The sequence below is a fragment of the Anabrus simplex genome, chromosome 2, assembly GCF_040414725.1.
Source record: "Anabrus simplex isolate iqAnaSimp1 chromosome 2, ASM4041472v1, whole genome shotgun sequence".
Lineage (NCBI taxonomy): Eukaryota > Metazoa > Arthropoda > Insecta > Orthoptera > Tettigoniidae > Anabrus > Anabrus simplex.
Genome location: NC_090266.1, coordinates 1,025,366,808 through 1,025,385,971, shown reverse-complemented (window position 1 = coordinate 1,025,385,971; position 19,164 = coordinate 1,025,366,808). Strand labels below are relative to the sequence as shown.

At 40.0% G+C, this 19,164-nt stretch overlaps 1 protein-coding gene across 1 annotated transcript in view; it reads left to right on the top strand.

Annotated features, from left to right (window-relative positions):
* Nucleotides 1–19,164, top strand: part of LOC136864651 (lymphocyte antigen 75) — a 350,542-nt gene that overhangs the window by 193,106 nt on the left and 138,272 nt on the right. The window lies entirely within an intron of this gene.

Here is a 19,164-nt window from a genome sequence, read left to right as displayed (position 1 = left end):
GGAGAGGAATGGAACTGAATCCAGGTTTTGGCATGCAATCTAGCAAGGGAACTGTCCATACTGTCATACCAAAATCGTCAATGAAATTTAATAGAGAGGATGAGGGGTTCATAAGAAAGCAATGTACAGAAATTCTGCTGTCACTTTGATCTGCAAGGTCCTGAAATTGATACGGAAATGTCTAATAGAATTGCACGCATTAGTGTATAGCTCGACGTGGACAGCCCTAGTGATCACCTGAAGCGGCCGGGTTACCTTGAGCTTTCTGTGCTAGCCAGTTGACACGTGTTCCTTTGAAAGAGCGGTCATGAATCCGGCTAATGTTCTAGAGTATGCTTTACGTTATTTCCGTGAAAAAGATTTCTCCTCTTCCCGTGAAATAACTTCAGAAGAAAGGGAAATGGGACGGCATGTGATCGAACTAATTGAAAATCATCCCATGGGTGCCAGCATAGTCTTGGAGTCATGTCTGGAGAGCAATAGTGACAGTGAAAGTGATAGTGGAAGCAGCAACACCTCATCTGCATATTTGAAAGAGAAGGCAGCACACAATTGCCAGGAACAAGATGTGTTACGGATCCCATTTTGAGCCCCGAGCCTGATTGCTGTCAATTCAGTGAAGAGACACCGCAGTCACCAAGCAAATCTACTAGTTCAAGCTATGCTTCCAGTCCACAGAAGAAAGTGAAACAAACTTTCATTAACCACAAGCTTTCATTAACCACTGTTCGCAAAAGTTGTTGTAAGGTGACGTCACTATGACAACTGTACAGGTGGAAGAACCAATTAGAATCTACATCAGTAAGCCCCATTGAACACAGGAAATTGATGCATACAAAATTATTTTCTCACTTTACAGAAGCAAGAAGCAGAATGTATGCGATGAAGACCTGCGACTGTGGGCCTTGGAAATTTCAAGAGAGATTTCAATGGGGGGAACTAATTTCAGCACATGTGCTAGTTGGTTGAGTCATTTTAAGGAAAAGTACAGAATGAAAAGCAGAAAAATTACAAAATTTGTATCCCATATGCATCGGCAAGAAGACGACTAAAAAGAAAGAAATTCGTGGAAGCAGCTACAGATCCGATCTTTAGACTACACCCCTTATTTAATACACAATACCGATCAGAGTGGTTTTGTGCGTGAAATGAAAGCAAAAAGCACTCTATCGTTTGTTGGTGAGAAACATACAGAAACAGTTACTCGATCAGTTAGTGCACTCACCCATTCATACACAATTATGCCTACAATTCGTATGGCTGGTACTCTTTTCCCAAAATTATTCATTGTACTACAGAAGGCAACTGAAGCTTTCGGTCCAAGAGTTTCCAAAGAAATGTTTTATGCCAAAAATATAATTGTAACAGCCACAAAATCAGGGAAGTGACTAACATGATGTTCGCGTGTAATATTGTCGCTTGGAACTATTGAATAATCGGTCATTCTAAGCTAAAATTTACCGTCTCAAGCACCAGAGTAAAGCTGCTAAGTACTTTTGTAGTGAGTGTGGTTTTAAATCTGCGTTATGGAGATTAGTGTTCATTAAATGATCAATCTCATACCTATAACCTCATCTTGTTAGCTAACCGATAATGGCCGCCTCTGTTGATGGAGGTCGGCAAGTTTTTTCTAACTCAATGAATCTAAATAATGAAAATCAGCAAGTCTCAAGTAACCTCACGAATCGACAGAATAAAGAAAGCATAATTCCCACCCGTACCGGTGAACCAGGTAACCTCATGACAACCTCTATTACTGTTCCTAACACACTTAATCAATCTCCTTACAATCCAAGGTTAAGTTACTCTGCAGCAATGCAATCCTACCCTACCAAAGATCAAGCTATTGTTATTGAATCCTGCGATGGTATTAGTATCCGAGATTATATACTAGCAATTGGAAAAGTCACTAGCCCTAGTAACACCCGATTTGTCTCACGGATATCTAATGGAAGAATATGTATCTTCCTTGCAAGTCAAAAGTGTGTTGAAGAATTAATTTCAAAACATCCTAAGATTCTCATAAATAATGTCTCCTTGGAAATAAGACCTCTCCTAACTAAAAACAAACGAGTTATTCTATCCAATGTTTGCCCTGTGATTCCTAATATTGTTATTGAAGAAGAATTTCTCAAACTCGGCATTAAACCAATGTCAAAGATATCACCTATTAGAGCAGGTTTAACAATCCCCGGATTTTCTCACATTCTCAGTATTCGGAGACAGATTTATATTCAAAATGAAGACTTTAACAAACTTCCAGACTCACTCCAAATCGAATATGAGGGTACCAATTACTGGATTTATTTATCCTCTGACACACCCACCTGCTTTCTTTGTAAAACTGAGGGACACTTAGCTAGAAACTGTCCTGATAATGATGAAATAATAAATGAAGGCTCTTCATTAAATCAAAACAGTCATTCTCGTGGCAAGATCAATCTAACAGAATTTCCCCAACTAGTAGAGGATACACAAAAAATTAAAACAAACTGTCAAGAAAATATTACCTGTACTCCCTCACAAACTACTGTTCAGACAACTGCTACATCTACATCTCTTCAGTGTTCTCAAAATCAAAACTGTGGGCCTTTACCCTCAGGCGAAACGACTCTAACCTCTCATTTGGAATGCCCTCAAAACCCCTCATGTGTTCATCTTGCTGGATCGAAGAGACCAATATCACTATCTAGCAGTGAAACTACAGGCAGAAAAGACCTTGATTTTAAGGAACCTCCCCTAACAACTGAACCTAAGACAAGTGAACAGACAGGGAAACACAAGACAAAACAAACTTACAAGAAACCAAAGACAGAAAAAGAAAGCACAACTATTAGTGACATGCTTAAGCCAATTAAGCAAGTTCTAGAAGCCAACCCTCAGTCCTTTTCCGTCAATTACTTACAACTCCAATCCTTTTTTTGAAAACAGTATTGGAGTTAATGGCATTGCAGCAATAGCTTCCAATTACACCCAAGATCTAGAGAGTTTAGCCCAAGCCATTCAAAAACTATACCCATACTACACTGAAAAATCCATTAAGAACAGGAGTACTCGAATAGTCAAGAAACTGCTTAAGGCTAGCAGTGAAAACCGAGGTGAAGCAGTTAACAGTTTAGTTCCAGATTACTCCAGCGATGACTCTACTTCCCTCACATAATAATGATAAAATTCCCTCTACACTTGTTTGTCATTCTTATGACTATATCATTACTTCAATGGAACCTCAACAGTTTTCGATCACAGCGAGAGTATTTACAACTTCTACTAAACAAACATCAGCCTTCAGTTGTCTGCCTACAAGAAACTAACTTTAGAGACAACTTTGTTTCCCATTTAAGACAGTTCAACGTACATTATAAAAACCGAATTAATCCAAATCATGCAAGTGCAGGCGTAGCCACCTATGTTAAAAATAATTTACACCATCAAGAGGTTCCTTTAACTACTGATTTAGAAGCAGTCGCAGTTCTATTATACCTTCCATAAGCTATATGTGTATGTAATGTTTATTTTCCTACGAATAGTACATTTCACGCTGATGATTTAAGAAACCTAATACACCAACTCCCCAAACCCTTCATTTTGATGGGTGATTTTAATAGCCACAACAGTTTATGGGGTAGTCGCAATACTGATGCAAGGGGGAAAGAAATAGAGAAGATACTAGATGAATTTACTCTAGTATTATTGAACTCAACTGCTCCAACTCGTTTTGATATAGCACACGGAACATACAGTAGCATAGATTTAACTATATGTACGCCAGACATAGCTGCACTATTTAACTGGTCCATTTATTCAACTCTACAAGGAAGTGAAAACTTCCCCATCATAATTAATGATGATCAAAGTTCTCCAGACAACACATCAAAACTCCAATACTGTAAATGGAATTTAAATAAGGCAAATTGGCAATCATTTAGAAAGATTGTACACTGACTGACAGTGACAATGCAACACCAAGGAGGAGTGGTTCGAAAGGGATGAAAGTTGGGGAAAAAACAGAGACGGCACGGATGAATAATTGATGTTTATTTCAAACCGATATGCAGGTTACACAATGCGCACGGCATCGACTCACTAGGATGTAGGACCACCGCGAGCGGCGATGCACGCAGAAACACGTCGAGGTACAGAGTCAATAAGAGTGCGGATGGTGTCCTGAGGGATGGTTCTCCATTCTCTGTCAACCATTTGCCACAGTTGGTCGTCCGTACGAGGCTGGGGCAGAGTTTGCAAACGGCGTCCAATGAGATCCCACACGTGTTCGATTGGTGAGAGATCCGGAGAGTACGCAGGCCACGGAAGCATCTGTACACCTCGTAGAGCCTGTTGGGAGATGCGAGCAGTGTGTGGGCGGGCATTATCCTGCTGAAACAGAGCACTGGGCAGCCCCTGAAGGTACGGGATTGCCACCGGCCGCAGCACATGCTGCACGTAGCGGTGGGCATTTAACGTGCCTTGAATACGCACTAGAGGTGACGTGGAATCATACGCAATAGCGCCCCAAACCATGATGCCGCGTTGTCTAGCGGTAGGGCGCTCCACAGTTACTGCCGGATTTGACTTTTCTCCACGCCGACGCCACACTCGTCTGCGGTGACTATCACTGACAGAACAGAAGCGTGACTCATCGGAGAACACGACGTTCCGCCATTCCCTCATCCAAGTCGCTCTAGCCCGGCACCATGCCAGGCGTGCACGTCTATGCTGTGGAGTCAATGGTAGTCTTCTGAGCGGACGCCGGGAGTGCAGGCCTCCTTCAACCAATCGACGGGAAATTGTTCTGGTCGATATTGGAACAGCCAGGGTGTCTTGCACATGCTGAAGAATGGCGGTTGACGTGGCGTGCGGGGCTGCCACAGCTTGGCGGCGGATGCGCCGATCCTCGCGTGCTGACGTCACTCGGGCTGCGCCTGGACCCCTCGCACGTGCCACATGTCCCTGCGCCAACCATCTTCGCCACAGGCGCTGCACCGTGGACACATCCCTATGGGTATCGGCTGCGATTTGACGAAGCGACCAACCTGCCCTTCTCAGCCCGATCACCATACCCCTCGTAAAGTCGTCTGTCTGCTGGAAATGCCTCCGTTGACGGCGGCCTGGCATTCTTAGCTATACACGTGTCCTGTGGCACACGACAACACGTTCTACAATGACTGTCGGCTGAGAAATCACGGTACGAAGTGGGCCATTCGCCAACGCCGTGTCCCATTTATCGTTCGCTACGTGCACAGCACAGCGGCGCATTTCACATCATGAGCATACCTCAGTGACGTCAGTCTACCCTGCAATTGGCATAAAGTTCTGACCACTCCTTCTTGGTGTTGCATTTGCTCTGTCAGTCAGTGTAAATAACTATTTAAATGATCTAACTCCAACAAATAAATTTCCTTCTAAGCACATCAATGATATTGTTCAAGACTTCACTAAAGAAATAATTAAATCTGCTGACCAGAGCATCCCAAAAACAGCTCCTATGCCCTTCAAGAAAACGGTTCCCTGGTGGAATGACTCCTGTAAAGAGGCTATCAAAAATAAAAACCGTGCTTACTACCTATACAAAAGAAATCCTACGCCTGAAAATAAGATCAATTTTCAAAAACACCGAGCAATAGCACGAAATAAAATAAAATTAAGTAAGAAAACCTCCTGTTTAACATTCGTCTCCTCCTTAACCTGCCAAACTTCAGAAAAAGTTATGTGGAATAAAATCCAAAGAATAAGTGGCAAATACAATAAATTCTGTATTACCTCTCTAAGAGATCCAGTCGCTAGGTCAATTGTAAATGAACCTCAACAAATAGCTGATCAACTGGCTAAATCATTTTCAAAAATCTCTAGCGATAACAATTATGAACCTGAATTTCTTCGCATGAAAACAACTCGAGATCCAATAGACTTAAGTGAAACTGTACCTACACCGAACTATGCTAATAATGATACTTTACAGTTACAAGAAATGGTTACAGAACTCAACAAATGCGGCAGATCTAGTCCTGGCCCAGACACCATTCCATATGAATTTTTAAAACAGCTTCCACATAGTGCACTCAATTATCTACTTGCTATTTTCAACTATATATGGAGTTCCAAACTATTTCCAGATCAATGGCGTTGTGCTATTGTAGTGCCTATACTCAAACCAGGAAAGGACATTTTGATCCCAGATAATTATCGTCCCATCGCCTTGACAAATACAATGTGTAAGCTACTGGAGAAAATTGTTAACAAGAGATTACGCTGGTATTTGGAACATATACACTTTTTTAGTGATGCACAAAATGGTTTTTGTCAAGCACGTTCAACAACAGATACTCTGATATGTTTAGAATCAGAAATCCGAGAAGCTTTCCTAAATAATCAGCACCTCATAGCTGTTAGTTTAGACATTGAGAAGGCATATGACATGGTGTGGAAAGACTATCTAATTGAAACACTGATGAAACATAATATTTCAGGAAACATGCTTCACTTCATTTATAATTTCCTTAAAGATCGCCGAATTCAAGTCAGGACAAATGGAACTCTTTCACATGAAGTAACCATTGACAATGGAGTTCCCCAAGGATCAGTCATCAGTGTCACATTATTCCTCGTTGCAATAAATGGCATTGTCTCCAACATTCACCTACCAGTAAAGGCTTGCCTTTTTGCTGATGATTTGACTATACTAAGTGCAGGAAGAGCCGGGCTGAGTGGCTCAGACGGTTAAGGCGCTGGCCTTCTAACCCCAACTTGGCAGGTTCGATCCTGGCTCAGTCCGGTGGTATTTGAAGGTGCTCAAATACGACAGCCCCGTGTCGGTAGATTTACTGGCACGTAAAAGAACTCCTGCGGGACTAAATTCCGGCACCTCGGCGTCTCCGAAGACCTTAAAAAAAGTAGTTAGTGGGACGTAAAACAAATAACATTATTATTAAGTGCAGGAAGAAATAAATTAACTACTCAACAGTTACTTCAAGAATCAATTGATAATATCCAAAAATGGGCTAAAGTTACAGGGTTCAAGTTTTCCAAAACTAAAACCAAATGCATACTCTTCTCCAAATGTAAACATACTGTACAAGACCCTGAGCTGTACATGGACAATCACAAAATTGAAACAGTAACAACTATGAAAATCTTAGGAGTTTTATTCGACACTACGTTAAGTTGGATACCTCACCTGAAAAACCTTAAAGATGACTGCTTGCGAAGGCTGAACATAATGAAGATCCTGGCAGCAAAGAACTGGGGGGCAGACTACCAAGTGCTAATGAATACGTACAAAGCCATTATTAGGGCTAAATTAGACTATGGCAGCATTGTATACAATTCCGCAAGAATATCTTCACTCAAAATCCTTGATTCCATCCATTCCTCAGCTCTTCGAATTGCTCTAGGAGCCTTCCGTACCACTCCAGTACCCAGCATTCAAATAGAAGCAAATGAACCACCACTCACAATTAGACGTAAACAACTAAGTTTGACTTACGCGCTCAAGGTAGCAACTATGAGTGAATCAAGAATTAAGTTGTATGCTTTTCCTAACAAGCATCAAGGTACACTCATTAAATCAGGATCACAACCACAGCCGTTCAATGTCAGAATAGCCAAGTTTCTTGAAGAACTAAATTTAAATATCCCTCCAATACTCCTCACAGACAACTCTCTTAATGTCCCACCATGGACTATTACCCTTTGTTACGACCGCTCTACTACATCTTACCTTCTGCCTTCTGTCGCATTCATCTGCTTGCTAGCCCAGCTGTTCACTAACTGGCCTGTTCTCTGGCACTGTTGCTGCTTCCTCGTTGTGACGTCACACCTACGTATTTTTCATCGAGTAACTTCTCGAATCTGTTCACCACCTATATAAGCAAGCTATTCCTTAGTTTCCGCGGTCAGACATTGAGTTGGAAAACAACACGAGTGGAGAGAGCGGAACTGTTCGCTAACGGCTGGCCCGTTGTGACGTTTTACCTACTTTTATTTGTGAATAGCTGCATTGTTTACCAACAGACTGGGTGAGCAAAATGTTACAACCTTTTATATCTTTCGTGGTCTATATCAAGATTTGAACTTTGAATGTTAAATTATTTAGTGGCTTCATGGTCTCCATTCTAACTAAGTCCTTCAGACTGATACCTTTATCTATCTCATACGCTAAAATAAACTGTGCTTGGACAAGTGATAGAAGTGTTGCCACATCCTGAACTTTTTTACAGGCCCGAGTGGTCGCTTACATTGCCAACGTGATGGCGTTTAAGCAGCCTGGAAGAATCCCCCCCTTTTTTTCTCTCTCTTCTTCCCTTCTCACTCTGCTTCCTTTTTCTTTCCCTTTCTTCTTTTCCGGTATTGAGTTGTAAAATTTTTTGTCTCCCGACGTGCTATAACTCTCTTGCCCTCCTTTGGGTTTTAAGTGAAGACTGTAAGGGTGGCCTTAAATCATTATTTTTCAAATATTTAGTGGCTTTATTTCTTAACCAAAGTGTTTAAAAAAAGGTTGTGAACTTATATAGGTGCTAATTCTGGTTTTTTCTGTCGAACTCTGGTCTTGGGCTTTTCTTGAAAATCATAATCATTGTTCCCAAGAATTCTTAATTATTATTATTCTTGATTGTATTTTGGTTGTCAAACGGGCTGAGCCCTTGTTAAAAGTTTGTAATTCCCCTTCTTCGCTTGTTATACACTGCATATTCTATTCATTTGAAGTTTAAATACAATTTATTTTAAATGCATTCTCCTTTCTTACATTTGGTTTGTTGTACGTTCTCTGTCACTCTTTACCTTTTCCTTCCCCCCTTTTTTTTAACATTGTACTTACCGCGGACACCCCTCTCGGTTAGCCCGCCGTGGCGTCCACTGGCTCTGCTGATTGATGAATAATAAGTCTGATATACTAGGTTTGACCCAATGAGGCATTAAGCGCATGCCTTTCCGTGGTCCGACAAGTCACCACCAGTGAAATAACATTTGTTTGCCTTTAGCGTTATGGTGTCCTAATGATTACCGTTTGACGATTTTTGATGTTGTGGGTCGACCATCCTATTATTATCTATGCTAAGATTTTCGTCCTTTTTGCCATTGGTATGAACATAATATTTATTAGCACCCCACATTGACAAAATACACCACAAATGGTAGCAGACAATCCTTTTTATTAATTTTACGCTCTGTTTTTCTTTTACTTATCGTTATGGCATGTTTTTCGGATAACTTTCCTCTGGGTGACAGTTCTAATTCTTCACCACTTCCTTCATATCATAATTTGTCCTTACCCAACCCTCCTGTCGGGGACTTGATTTCTTTCTCTCCTTCTTCTGATTCATTAATGCATTCTTCTGATGACATAAAATCTCCTCCAGTCCTTGCTCAACATGCAATGTTTCCGTCTCCACCATCCCATTTTTCTTCCTCCCCTCATCTTACTTCTGTTGACAGTGCACTTAATATTCAGATAGTTAAGCAGTCATTGCTTCTTGTACCTCAGCTACAGGCTACTGATCCTCGCAGCTTGACCATTTGGCTTTTCTCTGTGAGAAATTTTTTAAATATTACACTTGCTTCCTTTCCTCAATTAATCGGTCTTTTGTCGGCTAAAACTACTGGCTTCTTTTCAAAATTTTGGCTTGATAATATGTCTCATTTTTCTTCATGGTTTCACTTACGGACTATAATACACAATTATTTTTTGCCATATGAGATTCGTTACAAATTAAGTACTGAGTTTGTCCGTCACCAACTACCTACTGAATCTACACATGACTATCTTGATTCTATTACTACCTATAGTGATGTATTGAACATTGCTTATAATACTTCTGAATTAATTTCAATTATCCGTTTTTATGCTGCTCCTTCCTTTCGTCAGCTTCTTGATGCACTTAACCCCCCACTACCATGCTTCAGTTATATAATTTGGCTCAGTCTCATGTCATTAATTCCTTAGGAGATCTTTCATATTATTCATCTATTCCCCACCTGGTATCGTAGCCCCTCCTTTACCTATTTCGTTACCTTCGCTTTCCGTCTCCCCTTCTCCATCAACAAATCGTTCAACTATAACATGCTTTCGTTGTAAAGGTCAGGGACATATTTCTAAGTATTGTACTGCCTCACGTTCGGGAAACGCCCTCCACCCACGTCGTTAGGCAGTCGTCGTATTATTGGGGAAAACCTGCCTTCATCTACTGTTTCTCCTGCTGAAAATGTTCCTCAGTTTTTTCTAGTATATATAATGCTTCTTTTCTTCCATGTACTTCTCATGTGTTGATAACTGTGAATAATTTGCCATCGGTTGCTCTTTTAGATTCAGGTGCTGCCGTATCCCTTATTAGTTTGCCATTTTTTGAATCATCAAAAGCCAATTTTCCTCATTTGCAGTATACTCCATCTTCTCGGCAATGTATTTCAGCATCAAACCAACCCCTTCATGTCCTTGGCACTATATCTTTAAACATTAAAATGCAATATTTTTCCTGGCCTTTTACTTTTCTTGTGGTTGAACATTTATCGTCTCCTCTCATTTTAGGTTTTGATTTTTTTCTCACACTGGTCTCATTCTTGATTCAGTTCATTCCCAGGTTTCTTTTCATTTTTCATCCAAATCTGTTCCGTTGGTAAACCCCTTTGATTATCCCTTTTTCCATCAGTCTTCCTCCCTCACAATTAATTCCCTTTATTCTGATCAGGTACAGTCTCTCCTCCAGGAATTTTCTGATGTGATCACCCCTAACTTAGGGACTGTTAAGAACTTCACTGCCCATATCGATCTGACTGACACTACTCCGGTTCGTTCTTCTCCGTATTTTCTCAGCCCTCCTAGGATGAAGATTCTTAATGAATTAATTGATAATATGCTTCGTGATGGCACTATCGTTCCTTCATCCTCCAATTATGCTTCTCCTGCCTTCATTGTTAATAAACCTGATGGCTCCTTTCGATTTATTGTCGATTATAGAAAATTGAACTCCCGTATATTCCATGATGCCTATCCGATGCCTAAATTACAATCCGCTTTTCAACATTTTTCTAATTCTCATTATTTTACTATTTTTGACTTCAACTCTGCTTACAATCAGATTCCCCTTGATGACATTAGCTCTCGCTACACTGCGTTCATTACGCCTAATGGTTTATATCAGTTCTAAAAAGTTCCTTTTAGGTTAAATCTTGGATCCCAGATCATGCAGCGTTTTGTTGATTCTTTATTTTCCGATCTTAAGTACAAATATTTATTTCCTTTTATTGACGATATCCTTGTTTATTCTCCTGATTTTGAATCTCACCTACTGCATGTCCGTGAAGTTCTTACACGTCTTCGTTCCGTTGGCTTGACTGTTAACCCTTCCAAGGTTCTTGTCGCTCAAACATCTATCAAATTTCTTGGTCATATCCTCAGCTCACAGGGTGTCGCTGTTGATCCTGACCGTGTTTCCGCCATTCATAAAATTCCCCCTCCTCAGAATTTGAAACAATTGCGCTCCTTTTTAGGCATGGTGGGCTTTTATGCCAAATACATTCCTAATTTCTCTCAAATTTCGGAACCTTTAAATCTCCTTAAAAGAAAAGGCATTAAATTTCATTGGACTAATTCTCAACAAATTGCTTTTTGATACCTTAAAATCAAAACTTTCTCATGCCCCTCTCTTGCAAATCCCCGATTTTTCCCTCCCCTTTGAACTCTCAACTGATGCCTCTGACGTCGCTCTTGGTGCTGTCTTACAACAAACTTGTAATGGCCACACCTTACCCATTGCCTATTTTAGTCGTCTTTTATCTCCTGCAGAACGAAAATATTCTGTCTACGAAAGAGGAGCTCTGGGGCTGCTTCTGGCTATTGAACATTTTTCCGAATACTTGGACCATCGGGAATTTGTAGTACATACCGACAATCAAGCATTATCCTGGTTGCTTCATAATGCTCCTAAAATAGGCCGTACTGGTCGTTGGCTCCTTCGGTTATCTCGCTTTATATTTTCGCTCAAGTTTGTATCGGGTTTCCATAATTCAGTTGCTGATGCTTTATCCCGCCTTTTTGAAGATAATCAATCCCATGAACCTGAAATTGATTCTTTGCCTGTTAATGCTATTACCTCTATTTCCTCCCTTACAAATTTTCCCCTCTCTTTTCAGTCCTGTGTAGACCATCAGAAACAAGATCCGTATTGTCAACAGCTGATTCAAGACCTTTCTCTTCCAAATTACTCTGGTCCTTTTCGTTTGCAGAATCATCTCCTTATTTTTAAACCTACTCCACGTGCTATTTCTCGCCTCGTTCTTCCTTCAAATTTACGTCCTATAATTTTTCAGTATTTCCATGGTTCCCCTGTTGGGGGCCACTTTGGAATGGCCAAAACTTATGCTCGTCTTGCCTCTTTATTTTTTGGCCACAGATGAGAAAAGACATATATTCTTGGGTTCGTTTATGTGATTCTTGTCAAAAACATAAGCCACTCAACCACCAACCCTATGGTACCTATGCCGCTTCTCCTGCCACTTATTCCGCTGAAAAATTCTATATTGATATTGTTGGCCCATTAGTTAAATCTTCAAAAGCAAATGCTTACATATTCACTATGCTCGATGGTTTTTCAAAGTTTCTTATTGTTCGTCCGTTACGAAATATTTCTTCCCAAATAATTATTAATTCATTATCCACTCAGATTTTTCCTATCATTGGTCTTCCTAAAGTATTAATTTCCGATAATGCCTCTATTTTTACTTCTAAGGCCTTTTTATAATTTTTGTTTCTCTCACGGTATCAAGAAAGTTTTTACCTCCCCATATCATCCTCAGGGTAACATTGTAGAACGTTACCATCGAAATCTCAAAACCTTTCTTTCTATTTTTCATTCTACTGACCATAAGTCTTGGGATTGCGAACTCCCCCATTTTGTTTTGGCATTAAATGCTACTATTAATTCTTCTACCTCTTTTACTCCTGCCAAGTTGTTTCTTGGCAGAGAGTTACACACACCCCTTTCTTTATCTTGGAATTTATCCTCATTATTGGATACCCCCTCTCATCTTCTTACTGATACTCAACTGAATCACGCCCTTCAACAACTTCTTCACGCCAGAGATCTTCACAGTAAGGCTTGTAATTCCCGAGTCCGTTCTCCATCTTTTCAAGTTTCTGATTTTGTATTATTAAAGAATCGCCCCATTAGTTCTACTTCTCAAAATTTATCTGCAAAGCTCTCCCCTCGCTGGATTGGCCCTTTCCGTATCCTCTCTTTTCCCTCTCCGACCACTGCCCTCCTCCAATCCCTTGACACTCCTACTGATGTTAAAAAGGCTCATTTTCTCAGATGAAGAATTTTTTTCCTCCTTCTGTTCCTGAGGGTTAGGGATAGAGATTTCTTCCAGGCTGCCTTTGTCGTTCCTTTTGGTTAGGTTTTTTATCTTCTTTCATTTGTCCATTTTGAGTTTTCTATACTTGTATTTTTTTCCCTTTCCTTTTGCTCACTCAGTTCTGCTCTCTCCACTCACCCTATGTCTGACTCTCCCATATATAAATTTTGGGGGTTTTATATTCCATTTTTGATTTCTAATATGGGAAACTTTACTTTAAATTACGTATATTATTCTAAAACATTTATTTTTATTGCATCCATATATATATATATATATATATATATATATTTATTAAGGCCACTCCTTTTTTATTAATGTATACCGTAATGTATATTTTTGTAATTTTCTATTTCACTCCATATCACTTTTCTCTTCCTTTTTACTTTATACCTCTTTTTTCCCTCTTTATCTCTCTATCCCATCCCATCCCTCTTTCCCTTTCTTCCCTTTTTTTCTTGTTATTTCGCTGCTTATGCCTGTTTGGTTTTTGCTTTCCGTTTCTGCTTCATCGTTCTACGAGTTCCGACGATGGTATCTTCCGTGGTCACCATGGGAATTTCTTCTCCGCCCCTGGATCATCATCATCGTCATCTCCCCCATCCTTCGGATTCGCCGAGTGGTGGGAATATGTTACGACCGCTCTACTACATCTTACCTTCTGCCTTCTGTCGCATTCATCTGCTTGCTAGCCCAGCTGTTCACTAACTGGCCTGTTCTCTGGCACTGTTGCTGCTTCCTCGTTGTGACGTCACACCTACGTATTTTTCATCGAGTAACTTCTCGAATCTGTTCACCACCTATATAAGCAAGCTATTCCTTAGTTTCCGCGGTCAGACATTGAGTTGGAAAACAACACGAGTGGAGAGAGCGGAACTGTTCGCTAACGGCTGGCCCGTTGCGACGTTTTACCTACTTTTATTTGTGAATAGCTGCATTGTTTACCAACAGACTGGGTGAGCAAAATGTTACAACCTTTTATATCTTTCGTGGTCTATCTGAACTTTTTTACAGGCCCGAGTGGTCGCTTACATTGCCAACGTGATAGCGTTTAAACAGCCTGGAAGAAACCCCCCCTTTTTTTCTCTCTTCTTCCCTTCTCACTCTGCTTCCTTTTTCTTTCCCTTTCTTCTTTTCCGGTATTGAGTTGTAAAAATTTTTGTCTCCCGACGTGCTATAACTCTCTTGCCCTCCTTTGGGTTTTAAATGAAGATTGTAAGGGTGGCCTTCAATCATTATTTTTCAAATATTTAGTGGCTTTATTTCTTAACCAAAGTGTTTTAAAAAAAAAAAGGTTGTGAACTTATATAGGTGCCGATTCTGGTTTTTTCTGGTCTTGGGCTTTTCTTGAAAATCATAATCGTTGTTCCCAAGAATTCTTAATTATTATTATTCTTGATTGTATTTTGGTTGTCAAACGGGTTGAGCCCTTGTTAAAAGTTTGTAATTCCCCTTCTTCGCTTGTTATACACTGCCTATTCTAGTCATTTGAAGTTTAAATACAACTTATTTTAAATGCATTCTCCTTTCTTACATTTGGTTTGTTGTACGTTCTCTCTCACTCTTTACCTTTTCCTTCCCCTTCCCTTTTTTTTTTTTTTGAAACATTGTACTTACCACGGACACCCCTCTCGGTTAGCCCGCCGTGGCGTCCACTGGCTCTGCTGATTGATGAATAATAAGTCTGATATACTAGGTTTGACCCAATGAGGCATTAAGCGCATGCCTTTCCGTGGTCCGACAAGTCACCACCAGTGAAATAACATTTGTTTGCCTTTAGCGTTATGGTGTCCTAATGATTACCGTTTGACGATCTTCGATGTTGTGGGTCGACCATCCTATTATTATCTATGCTAAGATTTTAGTCCTTTTTGCCATTGGTATGAACATAATATTTATTAGCACCCCACATTGACAAAATACACCACACCTTCCAAAAATTAACTTTGAAATAAATTACAGTGTCAAAGATGAAACTGACAGATCTCACTACCATCAATTATTTCTTGAAATTTCTAATAAATACCCAAGGCACACTGCAATCTATACTGATGGATCAAAATGTGAGGAAAGAAATTGATGTGGGATTATATATCCTGAACGTACCATGCTATACCGATTGCCTGACTACTATACAGTCTTCTCTAATGAGCTGTACGCAATAAAGCAGGCTATGTTATATATTTTGAAAATCAGCACCTGTAATAACTCCATCATTTTTTCTAATTCAAAAAGTGCATTAAACGCAATAGAAAGTCCAACATCGAAACACATCCTTGTACAAGAAATACAACTGTTGTTTAACAACATCATGAAAGAAGGCAAACAAGTCATCCTTGTGTGGATACCCTCTCATAGAGGTATTCAAGGCAATGAATCTGCTGATCAAGCAGCTAAAGACGCTACTTACCTCCCGCTAGGCGACCTACCAATAGCTACCCCTCACACTGACATTATTGCCTATGCTAAAACAAAATTATACCAACAGTGGAAGATAAAATGGCTTCAAACTTCGAACAGCAAACTCCACGAAGTAACAACGGAATCTACAGTACAACACTATCTTCACAACCTTCACAGGAAAGATCAAGTCCTAATAACTAGAATACGGATTGGCCACTCCAAGATAAGTCACAGCTACCTCCTTGAGAAGAAACTGCCTCCCATCTGTACAACATGCAATAGTGTGTTGACTGTGAAGCACATCATAACAGACTGTTCACTGTATGACAAATGGCGCCAGTACCACGGTATACCTAAGGATATTAAGGGGACACACTCATCTCCTTCACTGTGCAAACAAATTATCAAGTTTCTCAAAGACACTGGTCTGTATTCAAAAACTTAACTGTTCAGTTTAAAATAACACTTTTATATTATTTTCATTCTTCACCCTACTGTAATTTAATGTAAATTCTACAGTTAGAAGTCACGATAAGACCTTAGGGTTAAAGTGACTCTAAATTATCTTAATTTAAAAAAAAAAAAATCAGGGAAAATGGGGAAAAAGGAATTAAAGTACTGGTTTAAAGAATCCTTCTTCCCATTTGAGGAAGAGAAGTGTTTGCTACTGCTAGATTTCTGGACTACTTATAGTGATAAGAGCTGTCTTGGAGACATTTCTCCACGCAACATTATAGAAATTCTCCAGATTCCTCTCGGTACTATAGGGAAAATACAGCCCATGGACAAGTTTTTCTTCCGGCAGTGGAAGGCTTTGTATTGCAGCTTAACAGACATTGTGCCGACTTGTGAAGACTTTCAGTTTGATGCTTATCAGAGAAACAGCATACTGAAAATGCAGTCCTCCATTCATTTTCAATTTTCTTCCCCACGGTCCAAGAACATGATTAAATATTCGTTGTTCACAACCAATTATACAATGGAGCCTACTGGACAACGCTTGCTTCTTGCTGGCTCGCAGAGAGAGAGAGAGAGAGAGAGAGAGAGAGAGAGAGAGAGACACACACACACACACCTTCCGAGTTCGAAGTGCCTGCGAAATATTGCCTTCAGACAAGTAAAGAAAACTGTGAAAAACAATGTGGTCTCAAAGTGCATATTTGTTGTACATGGTGCCAAAAGTTAATGTGTTTTTATCATACGATTAATGCACCTCATTTATGTTTCACATTTGTTCCATAACAATTAAGTGACCTTGACGCGTGGCAGCCTGCCAGTTCATTCTCTCCCTCTCTTTCTCTCCAGCACAATTGCAACTCCACTCTGTTGCTTTCGTTAAGCAGTGTCTGATGCTATATTACAAGGAATCTTGACGGTTAAGATTTGTTTCTGTGTGTATCTTTATCTCTTTTTTCCTCTTAACTTTCTTCATAGTTTTTCCATATTTTCTCTCACAATTTATACTTTATCTTCTCATACCCATCTTGATTCTATTCCACCTTGTCTTTCTTAACCTGTCATTTACTGCTCTTGATTTTCTATTTTTTTGGAATGGGGTGAGCTCTTACTTTGTTTATTAATATTATGACTTTAATTTACTCTTTTAGCCCACCTATTGGTCATGATCAGTAAAGTGTCAAATCTATACAATCCGTTGGTGGAAGAAATTTTCACCATCAGAATGTTGGCTGGCAGGGTAGGAGAGGTAGTGGTATACAATTTCTAATACCTACAAGGGAACTGTCCATATGGGTCATATCAAAATCGACAATTAAATTTCACAGAGACCATGAGGAGACCCATAAAATAGCGATGTAGAAAAATGTAGCTGCCATTTCGAATGCTACACTATCAAGTGCTTATTTCCACATCAGGACACCTTGTATACAAACTGCACTCCTGCTTTCAGGAAGCAGGTGGTAAATTTAGCAAATGTGTTTTTGACAAACTACAACATAACCAACTTCCAAATATGGAATATGACTACAGCATCAGTAATAAGTCTAACAGCCCTTTTACTATCCTCGATGCGTAAAGCACTGGAACCGGAGTTTGGAGTGTCACAAGATTGACATATTCTCAGCATTTACATGTCTTATATTTTACAGGCAGTGTGTGTTTGGCACTTTATGACTGCGAACATTACAGTCGCACGTTCTTTCATAAGCCTAGTTTTAGGGGTTGTGGATGATCAAGAAATGTCGCACTTCACACCAATTACTTTGGTCTCTTGATTGTTCACCCCAGACCTCAAAGTTTTGTGACAGTTGTTGATGGGATGTCCAACGTTTCCCTTGTCAGATTGGATTCCGGTGATGACAGGATGGTAAAGGGCAAGGACAGGGAAGGAAGTGGCCATGGCTGTAATTAAAGTACAGCCCCTGAAACCATCTGGTGTGAAAATTGAAAGCCACAGAATACCATCTTCAGGGCTGCTGATGGCGAGATTTGAACCCACCGTCTCCTGATTGCAAGCTCACAGCTACATGGCTCATAACATGCAGCCAACTTGCTCAGTGTTCATTTTTAGTATGGAGATTCTATACGCATTCTTCAAGAGTGGTTACACATCTGACCATCCAGAATGGTCAAACACATCGAAGAAGTTTATATTTGATTTAGACAGAGTGAACTTTTGTGATAATGCAGACACATTCTCTTCACTCACTCCTCATTGTACAAGTTAGGTCTGCTCTGATCAGTACGCGAACTCCAAAAATCATGCTGTGAAGTATAACTGGTGTCCTATAGGTATTCATCCTCTTCAGGGGCAGAGGCATTTCGCATGACCCAAAGGTAAATTTTCCATAGTTTTCCCATGAACAAGGTCGAACTAGATATTGTACAGTGCTTTCATCAATATCAATAACATTATACTTTCTGAACCTTGAAGTGGAATAGGTGGAATAGATGGAGAATCTATCTCCTTAAACAATAACAAGTTCACATCCACTGTTAACAATGCAGTGTCAAGACCCTCAAATCATAAAATTTCCACAAACCACTTGCCATGCTGACATAGTTAACTCACGTACTGATATTAAGTCTGCTGTGGACATTATAATTTCAGTATTTTGATCAGTAAATGAATTTAAAATAACTAGAAAGTTACAGAAATTCATCCTCAGGGAGAGGAAGATGGTAATTTACCTGAGATGTGTGTTGAAGTGATGAATTTTAATGTTAATTTTCAGTAAGGATTGTTGCTATATAGGAATGGCAGTTGAGAGGGTTGTTATGCTACCCATCTGCAAGCAGAGGCAAATCTAATGCACCGGGAGTTAATGGGCTGGAGCAGGACCTGTTTGACTGACAGCGCACATGGCATTGCTCGGGAGCGTCATAATATGATGTGCTGGAGTAATGTATTTAACTGACAATTCATGGCACTGGAGGTTCTGTCTTACCTGTACTTCA